General features: G+C 47.9%; 1 protein-coding gene across 1 annotated transcript in view; it reads left to right on the top strand.

Moving 5' to 3' along the window:
- Window positions 1–12,573, top strand: part of LOC147662857 (neurogenic locus notch homolog protein 1-like) — an 85,266-nt gene that overhangs the window by 15,392 nt on the left and 57,301 nt on the right. The window lies entirely within an intron of this gene.

The following is a 12,573-nucleotide window of genomic DNA, read 5'->3' as shown; positions in this document are numbered from 1 at the left end:
GCAGAGACTCGAGCCTGGTTCCCCAGATTCGAGGTCGACCGCCCTAGCCTTTAGGCCAACTCCTTCCCATGTCAGAAGAACATTCTCTGCCCAGTCAGTGACACTAGAAAGCAAACCCAGAAAGGTGGGGCGTATTTTTGTAGCACCATAGCATAGCATTAACGCATCTGTTCTCTCCCTTCGGGCGTGTGAATTTGGAGGGGCAGGAGTGACGGGGCCAGACACCCCAAGTCTGAAGACCAAAGCAGCAGAAGCATTCTCTAGCTGGAGGTGCCCCCCCCCCCCCCCCCCTAGCACTTAGGGTATTTTGGATAATTAAAGTTCTCCTCTTAAGTTTTTATTTGGAAGTTCTCGAACATAAGGAAACAACTGGTTCACTCTAATTGGTCCAGGCACAAAATGCGGAAGTATATCTACTGCCCGGATAAATACGGAGCTTTGTTTGAATTCTTTTGAGGACATTGCCTCAATAACACTTCTCGGGACTGTGCACAAATACACACTTTCATGAGGCGGAAAGGCCGCTTTTTAGCCCAAACAAATTCCCTTTTATTAGATAAGGACAGCCGGGAGCCGGGCAAAGGCTTAAAACACAAAGCAGTCCCAAGACTCCAACTGACCCCCCATCTCTATGCGTTAGCAACATTCTATGACGTTTCTGGAGGTTAAAGGGCAGCACTTGCTCTCTGCCCTGAGACATCACGCGCCTGACGACAAAATGTGAAGTTTAATTAAGAATAACGGAGAACGGGCAGAAGGTCAAATATCAACCCTTGACGGGGGAATGTCACAGAGCTCTGTTAAGGTGAGGCGCACAGGTCTCTCCTTTGGCCAATAAAATCCGGGGCGTGTTTCACCCAGGCAAAGAAACTTCAGGTGGGGTGACAAGTAGACCCCGGACTCCTCGACGCGAGTTACCTTTAACCCCAGTGACGCAAGTTAGGTTTCAAACAGATGGAGTGTTAGCCCACCCCACGTGCAGCCCAAAATACTGTGTTATGTCGAAGCGTCCCTCGCTTCCTGGACACCCAAAATGCCAGGGCCTGTGCTGTTTTCAATACTCTGGGGAGCATGGATATTTATGAAGAGAGGGGTCGTCTTCAGCACGGGGTAGATCCCACCATCCCATCCCTTCCGGTTTACAAGATGGCTGTCCCCAATCCAAAATGGCACATGCGTCTCTGCACCCACTGAATTTAAAGCTCCTTCTGAAGACATCTCGCCAACAAACCCCGTGTCAATCATTCTATGGAGTTGGTATGTTGACCTGTAGAAGTCCGACATACACATGTACCCCTTCCCTGATCCATGCAGCTTTCACTAGAAGCATGGCTCCTACAACCAGCCTACACACAACCGGTGACACTACTTACCAACTTACAGTGTTGGTAACACGTGCCCTGGCCAATCATCTCCAGAACATAGCACCATTTAATTTATATAAAAAGTCTAAATATTAAACAAAACAAAATCACTAAAAAGTTTCTAGAAGAAGACCACGCCTCGTCAAATTCCCCACCATCCTCATTTTAAAGATACCCCATTCAAATGCATGAAGGACACACAACCGGTTCTTATCTCCCTGTCCTACGTCTGCAGTGTGTACCGGATTTATGTTTGAGATTTTCAGCGTTGCTTCACCATAGCCTCACATCTAGAATGGGGCACTTTCTCATCCTCAGCAGCTCAGATTCTTGGAAATTAACTGCTGTCAGGGCTCTGAGGCCCAAACATGTGATGCTGTTTGCCTTTATTGGGTGTGGCGAGGTTATTCAGTGGGACTGAGTGCCAAGAATAAACTCCTGGAGTGCTCAGAAAGGCGCATTCCTCGAATAAGTGTTCAGGAGCTATTCCCTGATAACAGGTCCCTGGCGCCTGGGCTGTAGCTCACATTATCACAGACATGCCGCCTGGTATGCAAACCCTGACCCCTTCCATTGAAGCCAATCAGAAGACGCAGCCTGGCACAGGAGTGTTGAGTGTGCTTGCATTACACACCCAAGTGGTTGTGTCGCTTTCAAGCCGGCTCACTCGTATATGTGCACTGATGGGAAGGGGTGCCAGGCAAGTGTCCTGTTAACTCTCATTAACCCCGCACGTCTCCCCGTGGAGGCTGCCCCTGGGAACAGCCTGTCTGTCGTGTTATCAGGACCTTACTTGGAACTCTTTGCAGCAGAGTGCAGCCTTTCTCCAGTGCAGCCAGGCACCATTGGTGCTAGCACTGCCGGTCTACTGACAACATTCTCGAAAAAGTAGGCATTTTACCCTAAATGTGCCATCAACGTTTAATGCAACCTGTCAAGATAGACCCTCAGTGGGCCGAGAGCCGTGTGTGTCTCCATGTGCGTGCATCTTTATGTGTGTGTGTTTGTGTGTGTGCAGTCACGTATGTCTTTGTGTGTGCATGTTTGTGTGCTGGTGTTCACTGAACAGGAGGCTCATGATTCTGTTGCAGTAGAGGTTAATGCGCATGTAGTGGCGCCTGGATTGTGTTGTAAATCTTTTACACTGGGTTGTCATTGACTAGACTCTGTAAGTGCCGGGTGCTGCTATCATGCAGGGCCCATGTGTGCGTGGGTGAGCAGTTTGAATTGGCATTGCTTCTGGATTGGTAGTATAGCTCTCTGAGGTGGGGCGAGATGTGTGCGTTGTGGGGTATGTTGAGGCTGAGCCTGGCGGCGGCATTGTGTGCATTCTGGAGTCCTTGTACTAGCTGATTCGTGATGCCGGCGTACAGTGCATTGCCGTAGCCTCGCCTGCTGGTTATGAGGGCCTGGGTGACCGTGTGCCTGATGTCACTGGGGAGCCAATGGATCATACATGGGATTAAGAAGGAGGAGGAGGTGACGGCGACCCATGTTTGGCCAGCGTGAGTCTGTAATCCATGATGATGCCAAGGTTTTTGGTGTGGTCAGTGGGGGTGGTCTTGAGTTCCAGGTCTGTTGGCCACCAGGGGGAGTCCCATGGAGAGCTCTTATTTCTGAAGGTCAGGACTTCGGTTTTATCTGTGTTGAGCTTTAGGCAGTTCTGTTTCATCCAGTTTGCTACGTTAGACATGCCACAGTGCAGCCTCTATGTTCTTTACGCTACTATAGTACACTTGTAGTTGACCAAGAGGTCAGGTGGCTTGGAGATCTGCCAGAGACACTTGTCAGAGCTTGGCCAAGAAGCCAGGAGGCTTATATAGGATAATTGATGTGATTGGAAGATGTATTTGGAATCAACGCATGAGGTCTGTTCTTTTGGGGCAGTTGATCATGGGCACTTGCTCGAATGTGAAAATAAATTGTACTTTCGAATATATGTCAAACAGCACCTTCATAACCAAAGTGGGCTCCTGGGCAAGAATCTACCCAGAGCACCACCCCTGGACTGACGGCAGTTCCTTCAGGCTGTCGCTTCTCTCTTTGTCATGAGCAGCATTCACACATGGAAAGCCGTATTCCTCGATAGGACCGGAGTAGAGTTTACTCCACAAATTCTCTCGGCTGCAGTGCGTCGCTCTGGCACGCAAGAGTCCCATGTTCGGTGTTTGCTGTGATTCTAAGTGCGGTCCTCCCCGACACATGCTTGTCCTTGCACTCAGTGGAAGAGAGAATAAAACACACCTAGTACTAAAACCATAAATCCTGTAGTTAAGCAGAGATTACCAGCCCTCCCACTGGAGAGCGGTAGACCTTGATCCACCAGGAAATGCCACCTGATGTTAGCAGAACAGCGAAGTCAAAGAACCAAGATATCGCTAATTATAGAAGGCACGGGTGGATTTATAAAGAGAACTTCCAACCCCCACTAGAAATGCTGGTCCCCAATGTTCCACCAAGTGAGCTTGATTGAGGCATCTTTGGACATTGAATGAATGTGCTACATAAAGAATTTACAGTTTATTTGAGAGATGAGGAACAGATGAGCCCAACGCACTATGGATCAACAGCGACTTGTGCCTGTTATGGCACGCATTGCACATCGTACCCCCATCAAGGTACGTATGGCTCAAAGGGGACTCCCTACCACATCTGATGCTGACAAGAACACTGGTGCAGCCGCAAAATCACTAACATCTCTGGTGTGGTACCTGAGCTGAGAGAAAGATACAGCCATGCAGGATCTGCATGTCGGTGATGTGTGCTTTGGACGAAGGCGGCTAGCTACACGGATGTTCTGCTACTCACAATCCCAAATGTCCTCACTGCGTGCCTGCTATAGGAGCAGGCTTACCATTGGCTGTGCAGGATTCAGATCTTGGAAATATTTGGCGCATCATAAAATTGGCATCTCTACTTCTGGTAGGATTGTCTGATACTCTTCAACCCCATATCAATTAAGTATTGTATTGTGTTGCAGCATTTCTATAGCGCTTTCCTACCATGGACTGATCAACTATTGTGTTGGGGCACTTCCATAGCACCTCTTTAGTGCCCATAGTGCTTCTGAGACAATCTGGTTCTAAATCTCCAGGCAGGCCATCATGGTTGCAACTTATGAAGAGAATAAGACATTTATTGGTGTTGAGAGCTATAAGCATAAATTGTGAATGTGTGACCACTGAACTGGGAACTGCAAGGACGCAAAACAAAATGGCGTCTGTATTGCCGAAAGCAGTTTTTGTTTTAGAATATTGAGTCAATACCTACGCCCCTGTGCTGGGTTTCTTGTCAGGGGCACATGGGTCCCAGGAGTACATTCATTTTCTGGTACGTGATTCCTGAGACGTTGAAGGTAACCGAGTTTCAAGCAGCGACGTCTCTGGCCCAGAAGTGCAGCCACTCTCGTTCACTGGTACCCAGGCCCCAGAAGAGCGCCCAATCAACGTCAGCCACACCTTGTTCCCCAAATAGCATTCAGTCTTCTTCGGGGATGCCTTGGGTCTGGAACAGCTACCACGTTGCATCCGGCGACAACTTAGCCTTGAAAGATCACCCAGTCTTCCTCAGCAACACCTGAGGCCCAGAAGACATGACATAACGTGTATTTTTAAAGCGCAGGTTCACCCAAGGGTATCTTGGCGCTGAATTACAGATGTTTATTGACCAAACAGTCTCCCGTCAGTGGCACCCCTAGACCCGGAGGAACATCAAGTCGTCTTCAGCAAACAAAGGGCCCCAAAAGGGCTTCTTGTCTCCATCAATGACACCTGGTCAGTGGTCTCGGAAGTTCTGCTCATCTCCCTCAGCAAGGCATGGACCCCGGAAGTGTGCCCGTTCTCCATCAGCCAATCCAGAGACCATGTCTGTATCTGTCACACCTTGACTTTGAAGGAACACCCACTCCGCATACGTACGCCATGAGGCGCGAGGATCACCTGGTCTCTGTCCAGCACACGTGGCCGTGGGAGGGGGGAGGTAGAAGGGGGGGACTCCATATCTCCGATGGCGCCCAGGGGAATGGCCTGGGGGCGCAGACCAGATCCGGCGTGGAGAATCAGGCTTCCCAGGCAGATGTCAGCAGCCCCGTGTGCTCAGGGCTGGGCAGGCCGCCGTCTCACCTGCCAGCACCTGCAGGCAATTACAGGCGTAGGGGAGGCACAGAGCAAACCGCTGGCACAAACCATTTATTCTGGAAGCGGGGGAGGCTCGTTAAATCTCTGACCCCTCGCTTTCTGGGTGCCTTTCCCACGGTGCCTTTACCATGGAGAAAAACAAACATGGCATTTGTGTTTACAGGAGAGCGAAGTTGGAAAGCATACCCGATAGTGCGTGAGATAAGGGGTCAGTGAAAGTAAACCATACAGGGAAGGAGCTGGGACTTCAGTGCAGGAAGTATCCATAGTAACACATTCATTCAGGAAAAAAAACTATTTATTATTTTTTACACCACGCTAGCCTTACATTTGTGTACCTACACATAGCATTGTCGATGTGTACTGTCTCAGGTGCCAGTACCTCGTCCACCTCCATTGAATTCCGGAACCTGTAGTCCTGTGTGTGTAATGGGAAAAGCAAAACTGTAATCCATTTGCAAACAAAATCCTATAATGGAGTGCAGTGCTTGTCCCTACTTATAAGGTAATTAACACATAGCATATTATATAAACCGAATTGTATGTAGGCACTTGTTTCAGATGGCATTTTTGGCTCTCTTGGACATAGTCATTTAATCGACCTTATATGCATGAAAGTCTGCGTGGCCCCACCAGAAGTCGAAAACCTGACATTAAGGTTACAGACTGCTATCCGCTGTACGTGCATTATCCCGCTGAGCTATCATACCAGTCGCCTTTCAGGCGGCCTGTCTGCCTGGTTAGGGGGCTTGAGGTCACATTGTAATGGATCATGTGCCTTGAGAGAATAGACCGAGGTGTCCAGTGTCCCTGTTGAGTTTATACGAACTTTAACTGCCACCTTTCCAACTTGCAGTAAAAGTAAATGTTGATGGTGTCAAAAAAACCTCACCTACTGTTTCAAAAAAGCCTGCACGTTGTACCCTGGCCCTCACATGTATTGGATCTGGCCCGGGGTGAGACTGCATCTGGTGTGTGCCACTCCATTGAAAGAGAGACCACGAGAAATGCCAGGCCCTGAAAACCACTTCTAGCTTTTCGAAGTGTTAAAGAAGGCTGACGTGAGGCTGCTTTCCAGTGGGCAGACGCCGATCAAACCTGAAGCCATATAGAATCCGTATGGCTGACGCTTTCTTTCTCTTGTGTGTCTGTCTCTCTCGCTCTCTCTCCCCCCCCCCCCCCCCCCCCCCCCCGCTGTCTCATCCAACGCTCATGATGTCACACACATTCTGCCCGTTTGTTGACATCCGTAAAATGCCTCTGTGTACTTTAGAGGGTCACGTCGTTCTGCGCCTCACTCCAATTCTTGATGAATGTGTGTATACACACTCTGTTCTAATGCGCTATTGTGTTACACAGCAAAACAGGCTCACGTGCCACGATTTTGCCTAGTGAAACCAGCTGTGCTTTAGATTTCCTAGCACGGCCGTGTCCCCAATATTTTTTTAACACTTAAAGCTCGGCTGTCTCTCATTCACAAGTGTGATCCTTGGTAAAACGTGCCAGGTAGCGCAAGTTACACTGGTATATCGCTTCACCTCCACAATTCACCTTTTATCACACGCCGTGTGCCAAAGTCCTACGGTAATTAGTGGTTAATCTCTCGCCCCCTCCCTCCATTTAGCTTTTTTCCATTTAATTGTCTGTCCCAGGGCGGCAGATGGCAGCTTAGCTTGGGGCTGGGAGGAGGCGGAGGGGGGAGGCATGGAGACGAAGGGACCACGGCAGAAGTCTGCATTCGCCTTGGGTCAGAGGTCAGAGGAACATCTGCCCCTGGATGCTTCCAGGAGTCACATTTCTGCAGATGGGGGGAGGGCGTGAAAAAGACACAACCTGTTGCTCGAGGGGTTAAAGGGAAGTGTTGAAGCCGGCCAACAAAAGGGCAGACGATGTTTGTTGGACAACTGCGGTGGGCGTGTCTCCGGCGAGCTGCACTCGACGCTTCTGGGGAGAAATGGATTTTAAAGGCACTTTCCTATTTTGTGATATTTGACTTGATTTGTTCTCCCTTTTTTTCTAAATTCGAAGAGCTGTGCATTTTCACGTGGGTGTCTCTCACAATTCCAGCCACGTGCTCAAACACTTAGAAAATCATAGCTTGCAGTTGGTGCTAATTTGTTGCAGGCGACTTATGTTTTTTGTGGAGCTGGGGAACAATCTTTTCTTCCGCATTTGACCAAATTGTGTGATGTTGAGCAAAACACTTCATCTTCCTTTGCCTTCTATCTTTTATCCGCCAAAGTCGGAGGTCCTGTAAACACGGGCCTACGATCTCATTCCTTTGATGTTGTGTCTCATCTTTGGAAAAATGGTCTCAGTAAATGTTCTCCAGCCGTTACTCGGGAGGTTGGTTGAATGCCATGGGCATCTGTCAAAACCTCTGCTTGCCTGGAACGAATACAGTACCTGTTTCTAAGAAGGAGACGTCTTCAGTCTTAGTTTTCTTCAGAAATAAAATGGAGAAGGGTGATGTTATTCATATTAACACATATATTGTGTAGTGCTCACACCCACAGCCATGCAGCTTCGTAGCGCCATAGCCCATTTCATTTGAACTCATTTTACATAACTCAGATGGATATATGACCGAGTGGACCCTGCCTAGACTCCCACGTTACTGACCCTGCTGTGCAGCAGATGCACCAACCTTGTGAGCTACAGACAAAAGTTGTAGAACCTAGGTTTATTACCTTCTACTCATACTGTTGTAGAATGTATATAGCACTTCTAACCCCAGACAAGGCCTCAAAGCACTCCGGTTTATATCGAGTTCCTGGCCCCCTTTAGTGCATGGTTGATAAGGGTTGAACTCTGGCATATATCGGGGTGTTGCGTGAGATGCGTGAGGTTTAGGGATGCTCTCCAATGATGACGCAGCTGCGCCTACGCAGACTGTCAGGCCTGACAGAATTTGCCCCAATCAATTCCTATAAAATCATTCAGCCCATCAATAGTGTTGGATTTTGCAACTTTGTCAAATGAATGGATGGGTTTTCCACACTTGCTGGTCCAGTCTGACCTCTGGCAGCCATGTTGAATGTATCCTCGTCTCCATGGTTCCGTAGGCGCGTGCTCCATGAATTCGCGACTTGTGCTGGTGATGTATTTAGCGCGCCAGTGCAAAGTTAAAGACCACACTTAGAAATGCCCCAAGAGCGTGCGCTGAGCTGCTATTTTGGAACCTTGGTGTTTGACTAAAGGCATCAGCATATCCATGCGACGCATGAAAGATGCTTACTCCGCCATATTTCAGCAGAGCTGGCCAGACGGACAGCGCCCATCAGAGGTGGTGAGGAATGTTGTGAGTGGCTGCCGGGCAGGCTCTGGGTGAGGACATAACTCTTCCTTGAAGGAGTTAGAGGGTCAAGCACAAATGCTTGAAATGGGCACTTTTGTCAATTTCTTACCATTCTGTTAGTTTCTGCACAGTAGTGAGTCACAGTTTCTACTTGTAAGGGTGGCACACACGACCAGATTTTGACTATAATCTGCAGGCCAACAACACCAGAAACATGTTTGAATAAAATATCCCTTATTTCTTGTTTTAACACAGAACGATAAGATTTGCTGTATTCTGTGTTTCCCTTCCTTTTTCCAAGGGAATACCATTTGAGCCCACATGTTTCGCCCCTGTGTAGGTTCGCCTGGACTTTTTCAGGGCATTAAGGGTATATGGAAACTTCAAGAGGAAAAGTCAAAGTTCTGTAGTTGTAAAATCTCAGTGCGGTCTGTATTTGGTCCCTAATGCAGTCGCAGAGATAAGGTGAACCCCAATATAACAAACCTGCATCCCACTTTTTAGGCCACACTGCGAGACCCTGCGATAGTATGACCGCCTACTCGTGATGGACGACTCTTGCAAGAGTCATTTTAATGGTCTGCCTAGCAGCCAATCAAACAATCTGTAGCTATCGCTTTACTTGTTTGGATTGAGTAATGGTGGAATGTTGTTTGTTTGGTAGTAAATCTACAGTGCATTTAACACGGTGTGGCTTGCTGGAAGACTTGCTTATTGTGGTTGGATGGTTGTGTGTAGAGTGACTTGATGCCTTATTCACATGTTGTAATAAACTTTGCACCTACACTTTCAAGAAAAGAAGGCGAGAAGTTCTAGGAAGACATTGCTTCTGGGAGGACTGCTGAATGCTCTGCAGTCGGCATGCTTCCACTGCTGGCCCCCAGGGAGTGCAGCCCGGAGCAGTGGACAAAGGCCGCCTCTCATCCCGACAGCAGGCCTCAGAAAGCGGCCCTGCTGCACTACCCAGGGCTGTATAATTCACTTGCACCCGCCTCCACGAGCCCCCAGCAGCCATTAAAGGTTGCCGGGGGCTGGCCCTGGAGAGCAGCTGCCGCCTCTCATTAGCATGCGCACACCTGCTCCCGGCGCCTTTTGTACGCCCGCAGCAGATGCACAGATTTATCTTGGACATTTTCTTTCACTGGGTCTGGAGAATGCAAACTTGTTTGCTTGAAAGGTCTCCGGGCCCCCACCCCGGCGCAGCATTTCTAAGCAGTGAATCGGCGGGGAGGTTGGCAAGGAAGCGAGAAAAACCCGAGGTTGGCGAAAAACCCGAGGTTGGCGCAGTGCTCCCTCGGATTTGCCCGCCATTTCTCTTGTCTTCCTCCAATTCCTGACCTGGACACAACGTGTAGGCCATGTTGGCAAAACATCGACCCCAAGTTTGGAAAGTGCTGCTTTTGTGGGGTGGCCAATTTATGTCCAATTCTCTTCCATCTCAAACATTTCAATATTCATGAATTGATCGTTTATTGCAAGGATTGAGTTTCTGTCAGAAGTGGTGTACAGTTTTCATTACATTTCGTAATCCAATAGCTGGATTGTGTGGGGTTACAAACACCAGTCAGGGGATGTTACCCGAGTTGTATGAACATCGTGCACAGCTGGCAGATTTAGACATCTTACACCTGGACAAAGTAAAGTTTCTAGAACAGATCAGCATCCTGACAGTGGTAGAGATATTTGGAGTTACAAAAGTCCTTCAAAAATCAGTGCTCAATTTTTCACTCTACAGAGGCTTGAGTCTAAGGAATGAATGGATTCACTGTAAAGCGAGCCTGCTTTCTTTACCCAGCAAAGAAAGTACAAAAGTGATTTTAAACTGGCTTCATCTAGGTAGGTGTGTCTCCCGAGGTCAAGGGGTCGGTCAGCAGACAAAGGACCAGTGGGCGGGTTTATTTACAGGTGAGCGGAAAGAAACGCTGATCCCTGGCCTGGTTTGGGGTAGGGATGAGACGGGCGGAGACCACACGCAGGAATCTGATAATGTCCTGGTCCAAATCTCTGAGTGATGCTTGTCCTAGTAAATCCTGGACAAGAAGTGTCTTTCCCCATCCGTTACGACCTGGGATTAGAGAAGTGATCTTTGTGTCAGCGAAGAGCCGTCTGTCAGTATCTGCCATCACCTGCCTCTCTCGAGCTGCTGGTTCTATCTCAACCCCGGAGAAGGGCCCAAAATGGCGAGAAGTGCCCAAAATGGCAGATTCTCACGTCTTACAATATTGCGGGTCAGTATAAGGTCCGAGAAGGTCTTGTATGCCACAAGGACAAGAATATGACCACTAATATAGAATTTAATTTTTTGAGGCTATAAACTGCTAGCTGGGACATGCTTGTTTTTATTGCGATAGCTGTTCTGCATTGATAACCGGTGTAGCCTCTCGGAGAGCTTATTTTCAAGCACCCTGATAAGGGCGGTGGGCTTAGAGTGTGGAAGAAACAGCACCTTGTGTTGAAAAGTCTTGAAACTGGAAGGGTTGTCGAAGGAAGTGTGCCAGGCAAGCAATGATGGCCCAGATCTCCAGTGCTTCAAGACTTTGTTTGGGAACCCTGTTTGTTTGTTTTTTCCTGTTAAGTGCTTATTATTAATTAAAAAGAAAACGTTTTTCAGAAGACCCATGATCCATGTTGATCAATGGCCCTCATTCGCTGAGACTTTTCGGCCCCCTGACATATGATTACATTTTCTCAATTATGTAGGGTACTGTACTAAGCCATTCATTCCCCCAAATATGTCTTCAATGGATGTTTGCTGATTTGCTGTGGGATACTGTCCAGCTAAAAACATCCACACAAACCTTTTTTTAATAAAAACCGCAGCAACCAGGCGCCTTTCATTATTCAGATGAACTAATCCAAGCCAATAATAAGTAATACTTGAACAGACGTTTATTCACTTATCAACCACAACCTGTTGATGAAAAATCCAGTAGAGGATGGAAAGAGTGTTGAGAGCACAATGGTAGGCAGAAGCGTGCCTTACAAATGCTAGTAACATTAGAAATGGATATGGAAACATACTAAGTCATTAACCAGAACTTAGCTAAGCAAGCTACACTCAGAAACCCCCCTCGTAACATCCACGAGATGCAACACCACCAGACTTTAAAAGAAAAGAAGACCACACGCGCACAAGCCTGACTCTGCTCACAGTGACTGCCCTTAGCTCTGTCCTTAAGATGCACGTGCAGCGATATTTGTGAAAAGTGCAAGCACCAGTGCCTGGTTGCCCCAAGGGGCTGCCCTGGCCTACGAGAGGACCCTGCCTTACACATTTCAGGACAGAAATGACTCTCAGTGGGATCAGTTTTCTAATATCTGCACCATGATCAGAGTGTTAATTAGCAGATTCTCACGTCTTACAATATTGCGGGTCAGTATAAGGTCCGAGAAGGTCTTGTATGCCACAAGGACAAGAATATGACCACTAATATAGAATTTAATTTTTTGAGGCTATAAACTGCTAGCTGGGACATGCTTGTTTTTATTGCGATAGCTGTTCTGCATTGATAACCGGTGTAGCCTCTCGGAGAGCTTATTTTCAAGCACCCTGATAAGGGCGGTGGGCTTAGAGTGTGGAAGAAACAGCACCTTGTGTTGAAAAGTCTTGAAACTGGAAGGGTTGTCGAAGGAAGTGTGCCAGGCAAGCAATGATGGCCCAGATCTCCAGTGCTTCAAGACTTTGTTTGGGAACCCTGTTTGTTTGTTTTTTCCTGTTAAGTGCTTATTATTAATTAAAAAGAAAACGTTTTTCAGAAGACCCATGATCCATGTT

The sequence above is a fragment of the Lissotriton vulgaris genome, unplaced genomic scaffold, assembly GCF_964263255.1.
Source record: "Lissotriton vulgaris unplaced genomic scaffold, aLisVul1.2 SCAFFOLD_2248, whole genome shotgun sequence".
In the NCBI taxonomy this organism is placed as follows: domain Eukaryota; kingdom Metazoa; phylum Chordata; class Amphibia; order Caudata; family Salamandridae; genus Lissotriton; species Lissotriton vulgaris.
This window is presented reverse-complemented; position numbering and strand designations above follow the sequence as displayed.